The sequence below is a fragment of the Tachypleus tridentatus genome, unplaced genomic scaffold, assembly GCF_004210375.1.
Source record: "Tachypleus tridentatus isolate NWPU-2018 unplaced genomic scaffold, ASM421037v1 Hic_cluster_2, whole genome shotgun sequence".
NCBI lineage: Eukaryota > Metazoa > Arthropoda > Merostomata > Xiphosura > Limulidae > Tachypleus > Tachypleus tridentatus.
The window spans coordinates 28,294,566-28,313,397 of record NW_027467782.1 but is presented as its reverse complement, the minus strand read 5'-3'; the positions used below and the strand labels follow the sequence as shown (position 1 = coordinate 28,313,397).

The 18,832-nt window shown below is 31.4% G+C and overlaps 2 long non-coding RNA genes across 5 annotated transcripts in view; one reads left to right on the top strand and one right to left on the bottom strand.

Moving 5' to 3' along the window:
• LOC143243017 (uncharacterized) overlaps positions 1-9,529 on the bottom strand; it is a 40,004-nt gene extending 30,475 nt beyond the window's left edge. The window contains exons 1-3 of one of the 4 annotated variants that reach the window (XR_013023714.1): positions 9,222-9,529; positions 7,840-7,932; positions 4,972-5,194 (exon numbers count right to left, since the gene is read on the bottom strand). This is a non-coding gene — a long non-coding RNA (uncharacterized LOC143243017). The remainder of the gene's footprint in view (positions 1-4,971; positions 5,195-7,839; positions 7,933-9,221) is intronic. The other 3 variants (XR_013023717.1, XR_013023715.1, XR_013023718.1) reach the window with 3 other exon arrangements.
• The window catches only part of LOC143243024 (uncharacterized), an 89,125-nt gene that overhangs the window by 49,125 nt on the left and 21,168 nt on the right, over positions 1-18,832 (top strand). The gene's annotated exons all lie outside the window — the stretch shown is intronic.

Sequence of the window (18,832 nt, the reverse complement as noted above, 5' to 3'; positions counted from 1 at the left end):
TATTGGGATTTACTAATGTTTGTCTCTTTTGTTGATCTAGTGTGTGCGAGTATAATTTTTAACAGTTTTTTGAGGAAATTTGTTGATGAAGTGCTGTTTTATTTTGTTGATTTCATCATTAATTTTATCAGGTGAACATAGCTTTGTGGCTGTGTTTATTTGGTTTCTTAATATGTTGAGTTTCTGTTTTGTTTCATGTGCTGAGTCCTAAATTACTAGAACTGATACACAATTAAAACAAATCAAAAAAATCACCCATACTGGATTATACATTATACCATTCAAGGGGCAATAAACAATAACATTATGTATTAGTAGATGTATACTGTTACAAGCTATAAGGTATTGAAAATAAACAGTTCTAGTATTCCATTACAACTTTATATCATTCCAGAAAAAAAATGTAATTGAGGTTTATTTCTTAACTTTATATGAAGGTAGGGAGGTCAGTTAAGTCCACCAACCCAGTATAGTGTCATGGTAGAGAAAATAAAAGAGGTAATACAAAATGTCTCTGAAAACAAATCATTTCACACTGATTTAGAAAATTTCAGAGATTATGCAAATAAAGTTTGGAAAGTTTCAGATGACAACAATATTTTTAACATGAAAATCACTTTGCATTTGGACCAGTTAATCATCTTACTCCATATACTTATGGAAAAATGTTAATAAAAATACATACTCGAAAATAACAATTCTTTTGTCTGCAAAGGAGTTGCATACTGTATGCCAAGTCTTGTGAAGCTACATTAGGTACTATCACTGTTATGGTGCATATATATATTCCTAGTTATATTATGGTTACAAGTTCAGTTTCTGTGTTATATCTTCTGTAACCAGTTATGGAAGTGTTAATTTCAGTTTCTGTTATAAGTTATATCTTGTGTAACAGTACACTTCTGTAAAATCTGGCAAAGAGATTTGTTTATGTTGTATTTCTACTTCTTATAAAGCAGAAACAATATATTTGTAATTTGTGTTTGTCCCTTACTAGAGAAATTTGTAGAAAGAGGTAAATGTATAGGAGGAGTGGTTGTATCATGACCTTAAGGTGTCTACTTTTTTGTTGTTTAAAGTTTGTATCATGTATAGGAGGAGTGGTTGTATCATGACTCAAGGTGTCTACTTTTGTTGTTTAAAGTTTGTATAGGAGGAGTGGTTGTATCATGACTCAAGGTGTCTACTTTGTTGTTGTTTAAAGTTTGTATAGGAGGAGTGGTTGTATCATGACTTAAGGTGTCCACTTTTGTTGTTTAAAGTTTGTATAGGAGGAGTGGTTGTATCATGACTTGAGGTGTCTACTTTTGTTGTTTAAAGTTTGTATAGGAGGAGTGGTTGTATCATGACTTAAGGTGTCCACTTTTGTTGTTTAAAGTTTGTATAGGAGGAGTGGTTGTATCATGACTCTAAGGTGTCTACTTTTGTTGTTTAAAGTTTGTACAGGAGGAGTGGTTGTATCATGACTTAAGGTGTCTACTTTTGTTGTTTAAAGTTTGTTTTTCTCTTTGTGAATTTCAGTTGAGACTTTGTCTACTTATTATTTTTTTCAGATTTTTTTATTTGCCTACAGCTATAATCAGAATTACCATGTCACTGAATATTTAAGATGCATTGATTTCAAAATTAAAAAAGACTGAATAAGAATCTATTGTATTTATTAATGTACACCAGGTGACAGCTGTCTTGTTTCAGGTAAATGGATAAAATAATAATAATAATAAAGTGAGTTTGTTTTTAAGTTAAATATGGAAAGAAACGTTTTGTACAAGTAAGACATCAGTTGAAAACTAATTCTGAGGAAATTGTTAACAGAGTTATCTTATTCAGTAAAACTTTTGTTTCCCCAGGGCAAGAACATGTTTGTGTATGCATATAATTCATGACTAAACATTAAAATAACAAAAGTAATATGATAAACTTTAAAACAGTAGATCTTAGCAAACTAAAAGCCTGTATTTCTGTTAATTCTATAATTTGTAGTGAAAATGAACCTGTTTACATTAGGTAATCTGACTTTACCTGTTAACACAATTATAGTTTTATATTTATTTCAAGACTAGCACTGATATTTATGGTTTAAAAAAATGTATAATTTTACTAAATGTAGTGTGACTGTTTTGTATTATTTCACGTACAGGAGGCATGACTTCTGACAGTTGAAAAATTTACAAAAGGATGAATAATTTTTAGTGTAATTTATGGTGGGCATCTTCAGAAAATATTGTTAATTCTTATGTTTTAGCATGGAGGCAGTTGTCTATAATTTACTTGCTTTGATTAATCACAGGGAGACATTGCTATAAAATTGTATTGGTTCTTGGACCACCATTGTAAATGGTATTTAACATGATCCATCCCCATGTCTACTGTGTCCCAGTATTATATTGACCTCAGATTTTATTTTCTCCACTCAATAGAAAACGTGTACAAAGAAATTATGTGCTTCTTTTATTTGTTTTACCATTTATTTTACTGTATTCTGTGTAAAACGTTTTTTAATATTTAATATGTAGTAGAGCACAGTAGAATGTAAAAATCATATCCAGTAGTTTGTTATATTATACTAATCATTGATGTTGATACTGGGCTTGAGTCTGAAGCATGAAAACTCATTATTTTATTTTTCACCAGTACAATCTAGTAACTTCACGACACATTTGGCTATCTCAAACAGCTTTAAGCCCTTAACAATATATGCATATTTATGCTTAAATTTTATTGCTTTTGAACTGTGTCTAACTGATGATATCACTACACAAGTTGTGAACCACTTTGTAAACATGTAGCTTACGTTACCTGAAGAAATTATGTAATGCATTGGTTACTAATGAGCATATCACAGGAAAACGTTTTTTTTTTTATTTATTTAACCTAATCTAAAACTTATATTTTATTTACCTTTATAATAATAAATAATACACATGAAAAACTGAAAATATAGTACTTACCTGGGTCTTTTTTTATCAACTCTTAATTAAAACTATTATTATAATGGTATTACTGCACTAAATGATTTTTAGTTAATCAAAAATGCAACAAACAATACAAAATAACATGCTTAAAGCACATATTGTCCTAGGACTATCAAAATTTTCTGGCTTTCTTACCATTCAGTAAGACCCAATAAAAATTTAGCTAAACTTGCCAATGCGTTTCTTGTGGGAATAAAATTTGCACTGGAAGCAAAATAAACAAACTCCTGAACAGAAAATTATGTAATATAATATTTGGATTTCTGTTGGTTAAAAGTAATATAATTTTAAATATCAAAGAGAACTAAATATTGGAAACTTGTGAAAGAGAAAACTTAATTATGGGTGTGGCTAAAGGGACTTGATTTTCTAGTTTATAGCTCTGTAACCAAATAAGATTGAAGGCTATAAAAAAATTATACTTTGTCTGAGTAATAACAATATTACAATGAGCAACTTATGTCAAATTTTGTAGTTCTTCAAGAAGTGGTAAATGAATAAGAGAAGAGAAAATACTTAAAATGCAAATATCACAATTCTGAAACAATGGAAAATTGAAGACATTTTTAAATGTTGTCTTATAAAACTAGGAAATTAAAACTATAATTTCCAAATTTATTTTACAAGCTAAGTTTTGTTGCCAAGTTTACTTACCATGATAAAAGTAACTTTATTAAATTTTGAATATAACTCAGTAAACTCTCATGACATGCCTCAAGCAATATGATCAATGTAAGTATGAAAGAACAAAGCCCAAGCACTGACCCTCAGGTACTCCATAAATAACAAGGGTACAGTTTAATTGAGGCACTCAAGTGATCAATGTTGTTTGAAAGTTTAAATAGTCTCAAACCAGGTACTCTACATGGAAACCATAAATATGTAAAAAGCCACTGATCATGCGAGTACTTAGTTAATACACTGAACTTTCAGAAAAACGTCATTCATATACTGGTTGACTTGCCAAACCTTTATCTTTATTTATAATTACTTTCACTTTCATTTCTTTCGTAAATTATCCGATATTTCCAGCTGTTATTTCATTCAATTGATCCAAAATAACAGTTCTTTTCCAATAAATGATAAGACTGATACGATATGCATGTTCACATAATGTTGGAATTTTACCTTTTTTTCTCAACACTTTACTTATGTTTATTCATTTTAAATTTTAAGTTTCTTTCACTTTGATCAATGTATACAACAAAGTTAAAACTATTGCTTGCCAAAATTCCATCAGTAACAGCCTTTTATTTACTAGTATTCTTCAGCTTTCCTCACTACCAAATTTACAATAAGTTGACTAAATTTCATTAAACAATGTTTATACCCCATTATGACAAGAGGGCACAATGTTAAAATTTTAAAAACAATTGCAAGGTACCAGCAAGACTTATTTTTATATCAGTGTGATTAGTTTATGAAATTAGTTATTGTTTGCACTAGTGGAGGTCAGTACTTACAGAGAATCAACTATATAACTATTCAATGTTTTATGTTTATTTCCACATTCCATCACTTTTCTCTGTATTAAGTCATCTACATCTATTCTTCACACGTTAAAATGAAGATGAAAAAAGTCAAAAACAATATTCACTTATTATAAAATGATAGGAATATGAAAATGTATTATAAATTAAAATATACATATAGAAAGACATTCTCAGTTCCTATTAAGCCTTATTCAAAACTTAGATAATTTAAACTTAAGCAAATTACTCAATTATTAATAAAGACATCTTAAATTCCAAGACTCAATAAATAACTGAGTGTGACTAACATGGAAATTTTGGTCTTTGTATATAAATAACACTATTCACTTTGGTTAGTGTTGCTTTTTAATTACCTTAACATGCTAATAAATAAATGCTGGTTAAATTGCTGAATGGTACCAAAGTTTTTTCAACAAACTGAATGACAAGTTACTTGAAATGTTTAAACTTATTAAAGTTACATGAAACTAAGCAGATACTAAATACTATAGAAATTAACTTACTTTCCACTTACAAGAGTGTCCTCACATACATTCAAAATCACAGAATCTTGGCAGATGGTTCAATTCACACAGACAATGCCCAGCTTGTTGAAGCTTGTTTCTGTTTGTGCAGATAGTCATGACACAACACCACTGATATAATACAAAATTCTGCTTTACCACATGTAAGAAAGGAGTGTATTATCCAATGTAAACTTTTAGATAGGCTAGAATCATGATTTATCTGGGTGATAAAAACACAGCATTAGAACATTTAAACATGAGGTACAGTTCAACACAAGTACTTGTTTATAAAAAGTTATTCTGCATTTTCAAAGATTTTGTTGCTCAAAAATTATATCACAATGATCCATTAATTTACTCTGAATATGTAGATGAAGATCAAAGTTACAAAATAGTAGGTTATGCTCTAATTAATATATATTAAATGAAAGTGTTATTTTTCTATCTCACTTTCTGAACAAATGTAATACTTTTTATTTACCTGAAAGAAAAATAAAGACACTAAAATATAACTACTTTTTTATCTTTAACCCACACATCAATTTTAATACTTACACAAAAGACATAACATATAATTTGTTCACAAGCACACATCGTTACTCAGTATTTTAAGTTTGGTATTAAATCTTTCTTATACAATACTTAAAGGAAAATTTCATACAAACAGAGGCTTTAAAGAAGTTTGATTTTTATTTTGTTGTTGTTTATTAAATGTAACAACACTATCAACCTTATAATAACATTACTTGAAAACAACAGACAGCTGTCAGTTAGGTTTGCATTGAGCTGAGCCAATTTTCTATCACAGTTAGCTTTAGAAATCTCTATACAAGTCATACTTATTCACCAAGCTGATATCATATCTCTTACTACACACAAATATTGAAAACTTTGTTAACAAGGAATTTTCCAAACATGAATTCAAGTGTCAACAGTTTAAGACTATGACTTGAAATGTCAACTCCATATATTTCAAATTTTTACACATTTTACTAGAAGGATAATATTATTTGTGAATATAGATGTCTGTCCACTGCATACAATTATGAATAAGAAAATAAAAATTTAATTTGTGTTTCAATTATGTCTGTTGTATAATTATTTTTTAAATTCTGTTCAGAAACTAAATGTTTTGTTGAGTTCTAATTAAGCACAAATACACACAATAGGCTATCTTTGCTTTACCCACCATGTGTATCAGAACACAAAACCAATTTTCTAGCATTAAAAGTCCACACACTGTGCTGCTGGTAATAGTGCAAGAATTCTAAGAACTCTGTTAACAAGTGCAAAAACATGAATAACTCATTCAAACTTTTGACATAGGGGTGTTATAAAGTCATTATGCTGTTAATAAGTACATAAAAAGGGATAACTGTTTGAAAATGTGATAAGTACTCATAATACTAACACTGCTGTAAGATTATTGGAAGTTACACCTTTTTATAGTAAGAAGGAATATTTTAAAAACAAGTACAACATTTCAATCTCTCATGCAATCATTCTCAAGAACAAAAGTTTTTATGATAAAGAAGGTTCTAGTAATTATATCAACACCCTTAAAATGTGTTTAAAGAACTTTTAGAAAAACTGTCTATATTCACAGCCAAATATTTGCTTTTTATGGTTCTATAAGAAATGTAAGTGAAGTGATACAACTCTAAATACTTTGGTACTTTCTAATAATCAACTACAGTTCAGAAAGAAAGTATTGTAAAAATAATTTCTACCAGAATAACTCTAACTGAAATTTTCATCTTGAAAGGCACCTCAGGGGCTGAATCAGTAAATGAACAGATCAATCACACCTAGGATTCCCTGTTCTTAATTTTATGACAGCATGTTCCCTTAAAATATCAAAAAATATTACAAATAATCTTTTCCATATTTTGAATCCTTAGCCCCTATATTTTCAATGTCTTATCAAAACCTCTGAGAACCACTGTAAACCCTTAAAAAGTATGAAAGCTAAAAGATTTTCTATTTAAATGACCTATTTACATTCCATGTTCATGGCAGTGTGATCCACAATTGTTTTTATCCATTTTTGTTTATAATTTTACCAAGTTTGTCTGTAATTCCTCCTCATTATCAAAATGCAGATTTTCTTATTACTACTTCCTTTCAAAGGACTTTACCAATAACCTTTTATTGATGAGTCAATCAAAAATGTTAAGCTCTATGTGTTAAACAAAGAAAATACTTTCACTTATTCATGTAGTCCAACAAAAATGTATATTACCCTTGTAATTCCTGAATATTTAATTTGGACATGAAGCATGGTCCTCACAAATCAGAAACCAGGAAGTTTCATGGCAACAGATACACAAGAAACAAGCAACTGAAAAAAGACAAATAAGATTAGTAGCAGCACAAGATAATCACTCGGTAGCAAAATGCTGTTGATACTTATAGTGCAAGTACCAGTTTTGAAGCTAACATCTGAGCACGATTCCATGATGCAAGGTGCTTCCAAGAGAAAATCTGGACATTTGTATACTTTTGAAGGTACCGTACCAAAGAAAATATCCACAGTGGTAATATGTTTGTTGATATGGACAATCTATCGGAAGTAGCAAGGGAGTTTTGTCAGTGTTTCTGAGAGATTGGTTGGTTGGTTGATTTAGTGTTTTATAGCACAAAGCAGTTAGGCTATCTATGTCAAACATCCAGTAAAAAAGTTAAAAGTAAATTTAGTAAAATTCATAAAAGGAAATTAAGGTAAAACAAAACAATATTTAAAAAACAACACATAAATAGCATAAAACCAAAGTTTACATCAAGTCAAGAACATTAAGAGAAATACTACAGTAATTCAAGTTGTAAAGGACTTTCTGTAGTATAACTGTAATTATCATAACTCACCAGGAGGACAAAGAGGTAAGTACAAAAACCACCATAAGTCACCTGAAGTTGGCTTTCCAGTCCTGGTTCCGAATTACTTGACATGATGGCCATCTTCAAAAAGGAAAGTAACAAACAAGTTTTAAAAGAAGTGTAGCAAAATTATATCCAGGATAACTAATGGGTAGTTCGAACAGCAGCATTAGTCTCCTGAAGTTGGCCTTTCCAGTCCTGGTTTCAAGTGATTTAATTTCACAGCCAGTTTCTAATTTCAAATCATTTACATATACTGTGATTTTCAAAAAGGGAGCCACATTAAAAATGTGTGATGTATATATTAAAAAACTTAAATGGCATTAAAAAGATTAATGAACTTTATTATCATGCATGTTAATAAACTAGACATTAAAGCATATTTATAATTGAAAGTTTTATACTATCTGATACAGAGATGCCAACTATTTCAAATGACTGAGTGATTGAAAACAGAACCCATCTACAGTTTCAGTCCTTTCAGATTTGCCATAAACAAGACAATCTGGTAAACGAGGCCTCTTTTTTTCCAACTTGTGAACGATCACATTGGTGTTTCTATGCTGCTTAGAAAATGATAAATACCCATCGACACGAGCACTGATTGGCTGACAAGTACTGATGACATAACTATGGATTCCCCCACGTACCCAGTAGGAGAAGCACTGCACTTAAACTATTGGTCGACATGAGAGATACAAATATTTTTTTATTATTTCAAGCACAAACATGATTATTGCAAGTAGCCATTTGGACTATGTCTTTTACTTCTTATCAAAATTTATTTGTATTTTACTAGAAATTTTCTTTTCACCCCTTTCAAGTCCTTTGTATTGGCCAAAATAATATATAATAATTTGGGAGTTGCAACAAGTTGTAATATTTGTCTGTATGAGCATATAGTTGTAATGTATACACCAAAATCGTAATGATTACGTTCAAATCATAATGGTTGGCATCTCTGCTGATGTTCATGATTTAATTTGTTAGGTATGCAGTTTTGTGCTCAGAAGCAAAAAAAGTAACATTTTTTATTACTTGGATAAATAAAATTACCAAAAATAGAGAAAGTTGTTTTCTCTATTTGCAATTAGTTTATTATTATTGTGACAATTGATTAAGTCATAGTTTTGATTAAACTGCACAAAACTAATCAATGTAAATACTGCCTGAAGGTAACCAAATAAATTTTCCAGTTTTAAACAGTTCTCTCAGTTGTTTGGCATACAAGTGGCACTACAATACATGCTACAACAACGTGAAGAGGGAAACTTCAAGTCATTTCTGCCTAGACCACAAATTATTTGTATACACTGGAAGGTTATATTAAATAAACAAGCAATACTGTCATCATAAACTGAGACAAGTACCTTAAATAATGCAACTTTTTCATACGTATGATGTATGATTCGGAGTCATAATCTATCTTTTCTTCAAAGTTTAGGTATCAAATATGTCCGCATAATGAAGATATTCTTGTAAGCGCAGATTAATAATATATTATTGTGGTGATACATAAAAAAATTAATTAACAGGAATCAAATTATTAACGCTAACTACAAACTTCAATTACGACACTCACAAATTACATCCTAACTCTAGCATGCCGCCATATATTCACTACTTTCACCTTTGAATTGGTTTTGCCAATCACAGTGAAGTCGCGTTTGTGACGACTCTACAAAGATTACATTTTAAAGTATAAACAAAATTAATAAATGTGTTTCTTTAGAATAAACCTATTTGTAAAATTTAACTGATTTGAAAACAATTAATATTAATAGATTTTTTCATTTTCAAACTGTGATAAGTGCACTACATACACATAAAATTGCACATTTTTTCTGACAAAGTTACTTTCAAAGTTTGGTTTGTTTCAGAAGTTTTCATGCAAAGCTAATCGTTTGTTTTGGAATTTCGCACAAAGCTGCTCGAGGGCTATCTGAGCTAGCCGTCCCTAATTTAGCAGTGTAAGACTAGAGGGAAGGCAGCTAGTCATCACCAGCCACCGCCAACTCTTGGGCTACTGTTTTACCAACGAATAGTGGGGTTGATGGTACATTATAACGCCCCACGGCTGAAAGGGCGAGCATGTTTGGTGTGACGAGGATTCGAACCCGCGACGCTCAAATTACGAGTCGAACGCTTTAGCCGGGCGGTTTGAAATGACAGGCTACAGTTTGTTTATTTAATTTCTTAATTTCGTGCAAATCTACGTGAGAACTATTTGCGCTTGCATTCCCTTAGTGTCAAGTTTTGTGTTGATTGGTCAAGAAATGAGGAAACATGGAAGAAAAATTTATTTAATGATAGTTATTATTTCACTCGACAATAATATTTGTAAATGTTTCAGTATTATTGGCTGTTGTCGTTTATTGATAAAACAATGCATGACGTAACAATAATTAAAAGTTAATGCTTAGATACGGAAAGACAAACACGTTTATGAAATATAGTGACTACGTGACAAGTCAATGAACGACAGCAATTAAAATAATCGGAATCTGGGAAATAAGAATCTCAAGTAAAATAAGTTGCTATAGCTTGATATTTTGCCATGTTTCCTGAAGAAATAAAAACAATACGTTTGAGTATCAATGGAATCAGACACAGGATTCCAGTTGAAAAGCTCTCCAAGAGTGAAATAGACAGTTCCCTTACCACTCCAGCACGTCAACGACCTTGGCATCTGCCTAAAGATAAGAAATATCAGTTTCAAGGAGGTGGGACCATATTCTCTTTCTTTATTCATTATATAAAGACAAAACATTTCATTGTTCCTGGAGACGATGAGAGTATAAATACATTCCTTCAAGGAATTAAATACTATGAAACTGAACTGGCAGAAGTTCTTGTTTCACAAAATCTCACTCTTCAATTTCAAAAAGAGCGTGAGGATGATTTCATCAGCTGTATTGATGAAACGTTAGTGTTTCAAACGGAATTTACTGATCGTGGATACTTTATTACGATTTACGGCTCAAAGAAAAGTTTGATGGAAATTTTACCAAAAGTGAAACCAAAGGCTGACAAACAATTTATAAATCTTGGATGGAAGGTGTCCATGTGTTTTAAAAAGTATTACAAGTTTGTAAATGCATTATATAATTGCATTCTGTTTCAGTCTGTGTCAAGACAAGGATACACCATCACGTGTTCTTCTGAGTGGCGCAATAGATCAACTGAAAATTTTACAACCCAATGGTTACTTTACAGACAACGCATCATTTGGGAAGAACAACCAAGGCCAAAAACGACTAAAATTAAAAATGCAGTTCACCGTATTTTTAAGATATTGAAATTTTGGAAAACATAAGTTTTTTATTTTTTTAATTTGAATTAAACTTAATGGTTACCAGTTTCAAATTTACGTGTGCTATTATTATTAGAATTAATAGTTTTTGCTGATGTTATTTAAGAACAGTACAATCTTCATGACTGCTTCCTTGAAGTTCATAGCTCTATGTGAAAAATTGATATTGATGTTAAAATTACTAATTGAATAAACGTTTAAAGAAGAAATAAAATAATGTAAAATTTATGTAATTTAAATAAAAACAGTTTCGGAATTCTACTATTCCTCATTCTATGTAGATGCAAAGTCTTTTTTGTGTCTGTCGCTCGAAAAAAGATTATTTTGAAAAGACACACGCGTGCGTGTTTTTCTTGTAGCAAAGCCACATCGGGCTATCTCTTGTGTTCGTCGAGGGGAATCGAGCACCTCATTTTAGTGTTGTAAATCCATAGACTTACTGCTGTCCCAGTTGGAGATTACTGTTAAATTTCCGAATAAAAGATTCTTCGAAAGTTTTTCCTGAAATTGTTATGTATAAACAAATATTCAAAGAGTAATAAACAAGCTGCAGAACCTACATTACGATATCTTACACAAGCGATTTATATTAATTCATTCTAATTTTTTAAAAATGTATATTTTGTACACATTAGAAGATCGAAGGTTTGAGATACAATATGTCGCTGAACACGATTTGTATCTTTAGCTATGGGGGTAATTTTAGAGTGGAATCAATCCTTTTATTTGATTTAGAGTAGATAGGTGAAGACTGATTTCATTCCTTTTGGTCAGCAGCTCCAAATTAGATGTGAATATATCTGAACCTTAACAGTCTCTGACACCAGGATCATCAAGGAAGATATACGAAAGAAGGATCTTCAAAGAAAATCGTGACACAAACATTAGGCTTATTCACTTCATTTAAAGTTGGAACAACATGATTTGGCACAAACTAGCGTGTATTTTAGTATGGTTTATATTTCGTTTTAATGATTATATTACATAAATCACGGGTAAAGGGAAACAGTATTTAAACATTTGAAAACTTACAACTTTTCTTATCCTCTCATCACTGACTGACCATTCAGAAAAGACTTTGAGAAAAATTTATCGTAATCTAGAATATTTGTCAAAATAAGTAAAGTTAACAACGCTAAAATCAGGAGTTCGATTCCCCTCGGTTGGCTCAGCAGATAGCCCCATGTGGCTTTGCTATAAGAAAACACACACAATACACACAAGTAAAGATAAATTACCTCTGATGAGCAAACAGTCTGCTTTAGTGGAAAGTTTACCGTGAGATCTCATGTGGTGTCCTTTAAACGTCAAATTACCAAGATTCTTATGTATATTATTCACAACAGATGAGACCTATATATTTCAATTTATTTAATATTTCCTACTTTTGTCTGTTACACCAGAAATGTAGGATAAAATGACTCATTCTCTGGTGTTAAATGCTTAGAAAATTGAAGCAACAATTAGTGGGTATAATATCAACACTTACATATATATATATATTACTTCTTGTGTCTTGTGTGCTATTAAGGACCCTATACTCAGTGAAGTGATGATTCAGAAATAAGTTGTTGGATATATTACTTTAAAAAGTCAATATGGACTTCACCAGAACATCTAAGGATTATAAGAAGAAAACATTGGTTATCAGAATCACTTAAAATATTAATAATATAAAATTCATGTTCTTATTACGAAATACGTAGGGATAATAGTAGCAAGTAGAAATTTACAGAAATGGTTTACCTTCCTTGAGAAGAATACTTTGAACGACGTTTGGTTTCATTTCTATGTATTTTCATCAGGTTGAGATCTATTGTTATTTGCCGTTGACATCCTTGATTGGTAGTTTAATGTGGTTTTTAAGGGTGCAACCGCAGCAGTAGATTATCGTTCTTAACGAAGAAATCATATAATATTATTAAAGTAAGGTGTTACTTAAGGAAGACAATATAAAAACAGACAAATTTTAAAAATAAGTTCACTGATAGCGAAATGAATAATTTTAACCCATGATCGTTACATAGAGATGTTGCACTGCGGCTCAAGAATAATGGTAGAATGTGATCGACTGAATTGAAATTGTAGAATCGTTCTGTTCAGGAATAAACGTGGCAAGATAAATTTTATTGCATCCAACAAAATATTTTGTATGGTAATTTTCTATTAAAGGAAGAATTCACGATTAATACATAGATTTGTTTGAATTTCGCGAAAAGCTTCACAGCAGTATTAGGGCTATCCGATCCTGATTTAGCAGTGAAATACTAGAGAAGGCAGCTAGTCATCACTGTCCACCTTCAACTCTTCGGCTACTCTTTTACTGACGAATAGTGGAACTGACCGTCACATTATAGCTCCCTCGCGTGGGACAAAGAATGAACCAGCGAACAGAGCGCACTAACCACTTGGCTATACCAGGCCGAGAGTTTTGGTGTAGCAGTTCATGCGTAAGTGTCCACCAAGAATAAACATTTAATAAATAACCCTTTCAGACTAGTTTCAAACATTTATAAACTGAACTATTATCTTATACCAACGGTTAGGACGTCCGGGTACTTCTAAGAAGTATGAACAGAAAGAATGATCAACATCACCACATATTCACCCTTGTAAAGTAATTCACTCATAGGGTGTCAGCGTTGTTCCTGAAATGAGGTAAAGTAAACGTTAGTTTCTGAAAGGTTCATAAAATATCGTCCTGCCAACTGAGGTAAGCAGATACCTTAACGCAGATATCAGTTAGTCGTCTGATTACAAGAAGTCTGAACTATATGTTTGATTGTTTGTCGAAAAATTTAAGAGCAACTTAAATGTCTTTTAATCCAAGTTCTTCACTAATTAAATATAAAAAAACGCACAGACATTGATGAAACCTTGGACAAATTATTTGTCATACATTGCGGTGCATCTGAAGGTATTCAGAAACTACAATGGCAGTGCTTTGTTGATCTATTACATTATTCTGACTCATTAGGAAGTTGTGAAAGCAGGTTTAACAGAAAACAGTAACTTAACGTGATTTTCTTTGTTTGTTTTTTAATTTTGCGCAAAGCCACACGAGAGCTATTTGCGTTAGCCGTTCTTAATTTAGCAATGTAAGATTAGAGAAAAGGCAGCTGGTTATCACCACCCACCAACTCTTGGGCTATTCTTTTACCAAAGAATACTAGGATTTACCGTCACGTCATAACACCTCAATGGATGAAAGGGCGAGCATGTTTGGTGTGATAAGGATTCGAACCCGCGACCCTCGGATTACGTGCCTACTTTTTTATTCTATTCTCACAGTTTGTTTGTCTTGCATACCAGCGGATCCTTACTTCATCTTTCACAAATGTTACAATACTACCAAATTTTACGGCCCAATATGGTCAGGTGGGTTAAGGTGTCCGACTCGTAATCCGAGGGTCGCGGGTTCGAATACCGATCACACCAAATATGCTCGCCATTTAAGTCGTGAGGGCGTTATAAGTTATGGTCAATCCCACTATTCGTTGGTTAAAGAGTTGTCCGAGACTTGGCATTGAATGGTGATGACTACCTGCCTTCTATCTGGTCTTACACTGCAAAATTAGGGAAGGCTAGGGCAGATAGCCTTCATGTAGTTTTGCACAAAATTCAAAACAAGTCAAACCAACCAATCATTTGTGTGTTATTAATACTCATTTCTCAAGTACAGTTTCTGAGAACTCTTGCTCAGTTGTTCAAACTTAAGGTCTTCTAGTAGACCATAGATTCTCAAAAGGTTAAAGGTCATCTAAAGTGTTTAAAATGTACTTTATAATAATAATCTGTTATATTACATAATATATCTTTCTTATTAGACAGCTTATCATCTTCACTCCCATATCTTTGCTGCATCACCCAGATGCAAAATCCAGTTTTGATGACATGATTGAAGGTGCAGTAACTTTGTGATTTTTCCACATATACTAAGCTAACATTTGCATCTAACTTTCCACTAGTTACATCGTCTAGATTTGTGCATTCAGTTCAGCCATAGGAGTTATTCTTTTTTTGTACATCACTATTTTGTTCCTAAATGCAAAGCTATACAATAGGCTGAGCTTTGCTAATTTTGGGTACTGAATTCAGATATTTAGTGTTTAGCCATCAGACTTACCACTGAGAATAAATTTCTTTGTTTCATTGGGAACCACTACAATGTTTTATTAGTAGTCTTAACTTTATTTCCAGATTCTTGAACTTGGAGTTACATTTGTTCTGTTTCCTAGTTTTACATTTTAAGAGTAAGGTTTAGTTTTAGTAGATGAATAATATTTTTGAGAAATAACTTGTACAAATAATACTGTTTTCTAATTTATTCTAGATTAAATGAAGCTATTATAGTAATAAAAAAATTGTGTTGCTTGCGAAATGATGATTTGGTTGTGTATTTGAATGGATAATTATTAGAGTGGTTTACTTTATTATTTATCTCTAAGTGTTGAATAAACACAGTTTGAAACATTTTGTTGCTTGTTTTATGTTAAATAGATTTTGTTTTTATCTCTTATTCTTAGGGTGGTAAGCATATTTTAAAACAGGTTTTGTTGTTTATTTGCTAACTGAATGTGCATATAATTGGTGCATTGAATTGAACCTGTATTGAAGAAATTATATTAACTATAATTCTGAATTTGTTTTGTGCCTGTATCACCAAAGCAGTAAGTAGTAACCCTAATTACTGTGTAAATATGTTTGATGTTCTTGACTCGGATAACTTAGTGGTGAAAGTTAGTCAAGTTGTATTCAAATGCATGATGATAGAGAAGCAATGGGACAAGAGGATTATAACTCACCATCTAATTATTACAGTCAAAATGAACCCAGAAGGTGGAAATATTTATTCCAAGTTCAGTGTGGAAGTATGGGAACATTGGAAAATATATGTCCCATCCACAGAGTTAAAATGTTATATCATGTGCATCTTGACTCCTCTCCATAACACAGAATAAGTACTCAGATGTAGCTCTCACATTCAGCCATTTTAACTTTCAAATACTGCAATAACGTGGTTGAGATAGATCCACAGTTTGGAATGTTATTATTTTGATAGGTAATATATCACTTGTGATTGACAGTCATAAGTTTGAGGCAAGTCCTAAGTGTCTTTGGACAAATGGTGTGGTTGTCCTTTAGTACACAGGTGAATGTTTGGAAAAGTTTGACAGTACTCGTAATCTTGCAGCATGTGTTTACCTCATCTTAATGTGTGACATGTGAAATTGGTTCATAAACTAACAGCATATGAAGTGTTGTACAGCTTATACTCTAGGACTATATTTAATATTTATATTTTAGTTCAAAGGAGAATCTGCACTGTTTCTCACTGTCCTCTAGAAACACTGTGTTAGTATTTCAGTTTAGTTAATTTACCTGTATTTTTGTGGTTAAAGCATTTTTTGAGTCCAAAGTATTTACACTTTGTGACTAAAGTTTTCTCATGTTTGAAGTACATATGTGTTCCAGTGAAAGCATTACTGAAGTATGATATATTTACATTTTATGACTAAGGTACTTTTAAGTTTGAAGTGTTTGTTTTTGTAAATAAAGTGGAATTCAAACTAAAGTGTGAGATAAGGTTTAGCAGTTAAGGCAATTATTATTTGTGGAAACTTACAATTTTCTAATTTATAACACACTTATAACATCATCATTGTGTTTACATTTAATCTTACAAGTATCATTAATATTTACATTTTTTTCTCATTTAAAACGCTGACTTTTTATATGATTCAGTTCATAATACTGTGTATTGTTTTAGAAGAAAACTTCAGAAAGGGTAGACATAGATGGTTTGAAAACTTTAATGGACTACAAATGCCTATTGGTGAAAACAAAATGGATAAGATTTCTGTTTATATACTGAGGTCATGACACAGAAGCTGAAATATTGTTTCCTTTTCATGCAACAGAAAATTGAAGCCCATTAAAGGTCTCAAACCTACCATGTAGATCTTCATCGTCACTTACAGGTTTGAAACACATTTCAGAACTCACTAATTCATTTGTACAATGTGCTGAATTGGTTATGTAAAAAATACTTCAGTGGACAAACATGCTGAGTTGGTTGTGTAAAAATTCTTTAGTGGATGAACATGATGATTGATTGGTTGAAAGTATTTTTTAATACATTCATAATGCATTAATTTCACCTGAATACTTAGTTTTCTACATCTAGCAATACACGGTTTCTTTTTGTCTCGGAACTACATTCAAACACGTTATACCTGATGAAGGTGAGGCAAGCAAAGCTCCAGAAAGAGTGAAGAAGCTTCTCCTTTGTTCTGGTAAAGTGTACTACGATCTGGCTGAAGAAAGGGAGAAACTGAATCTTTAGTCGAATATTGCAATCACTAGAGTGGAGCAAGTTGAGATAGTTTTATCTGCCCTTACAGATAAAACTAAATTAGATTTGTTTTGCATGGTATGAAACATTTAAATGCACCTTGTTTCATTTAGAAAATTGTTGAAAATAAGTTGCTTTATGATGTATAAAAATGTTTTAATATAAATAACATCATCACATGGAAGTCTTTTGGGTACAGGGAACATTGTTACTTAGAAAACTGTTGAAAATAAGTGACATCATTACATGGAAAATGATTGAAATATACGTTGTTTTGTTTATGATTTTATATGGTATGAATTTTGTGTTTGATTTTGGCAGACATATGATATAGTCCATGTCTCTATGATTTTTGTTTCACATAAAGTAATCCATTTCCTCTGAGTTTCACTTTGCATAATCCTCGATCTTCTGATTTATGTTTTTCCCATTTCTGGTTTTAATATTCACATAACATATCATATTTTCCATCTTCCTCTGATTTTTGCTTCACATGACTTAGTTCTGTTTTCTTTTACGATTCTTGATTCACATATTTCTTTATTTTTATAATTTTTTCCACATTTATAATGAAGAAAAGATGATTCATATATATATATATATAAAAGATGTATATGTATGTGACACTTCATTACAATGAATTTGTTTTCAGGTCGTGATTTAATAATCAGTTTAGCTTATAAAACTAATTTAGTACCTCTTTATAGATTTTGTTATAAGAAGTATTATTTCTGATATTTTTTATAGTGTGTGTGTAACTTGTATTAAATAAAGTGTTTACATAACTTTTACTTACAGTTGTCTTAGATTTTGCAAAGCAACCATTTTTCTTTCCTCAGCTGTGCCCCTTCCCATTTGGTCTGCTGAAAGATGAGATTAAAAATTACCCCAATGCCAAGATAACCTGGGCCCAAGAAGAACATAAAACCAAGGTTTCTGTGGCCATGTGCAGCCCCTTTGGAGTCTTGTCTTTGTAACATTAATGACCCACGTCACATCAAGCGAGTAACTGATAACTATTATCGGTTTAATACAAACAAGCTTTTGTTATTATTACACAAAAATGTTATTGGGCTAAAATACCACTTACAAGGAAACTTGACAGTTTTTGAATTTGTGCCATCTTGTATAATAAGTTTTGAAAAATACAAGTCGCATGATGGTGAAGAAAAGTAGATACCAACATTTTATTGAAAAGAGAGTTGCATCATTACACTGAATATTATTTAAACATAAGTTGCATAGGATTGTAGCGATTGTCCCTGAAGACGTCTGTGCATTTAGGGGTACATAGCATTATAATAAATTGGATA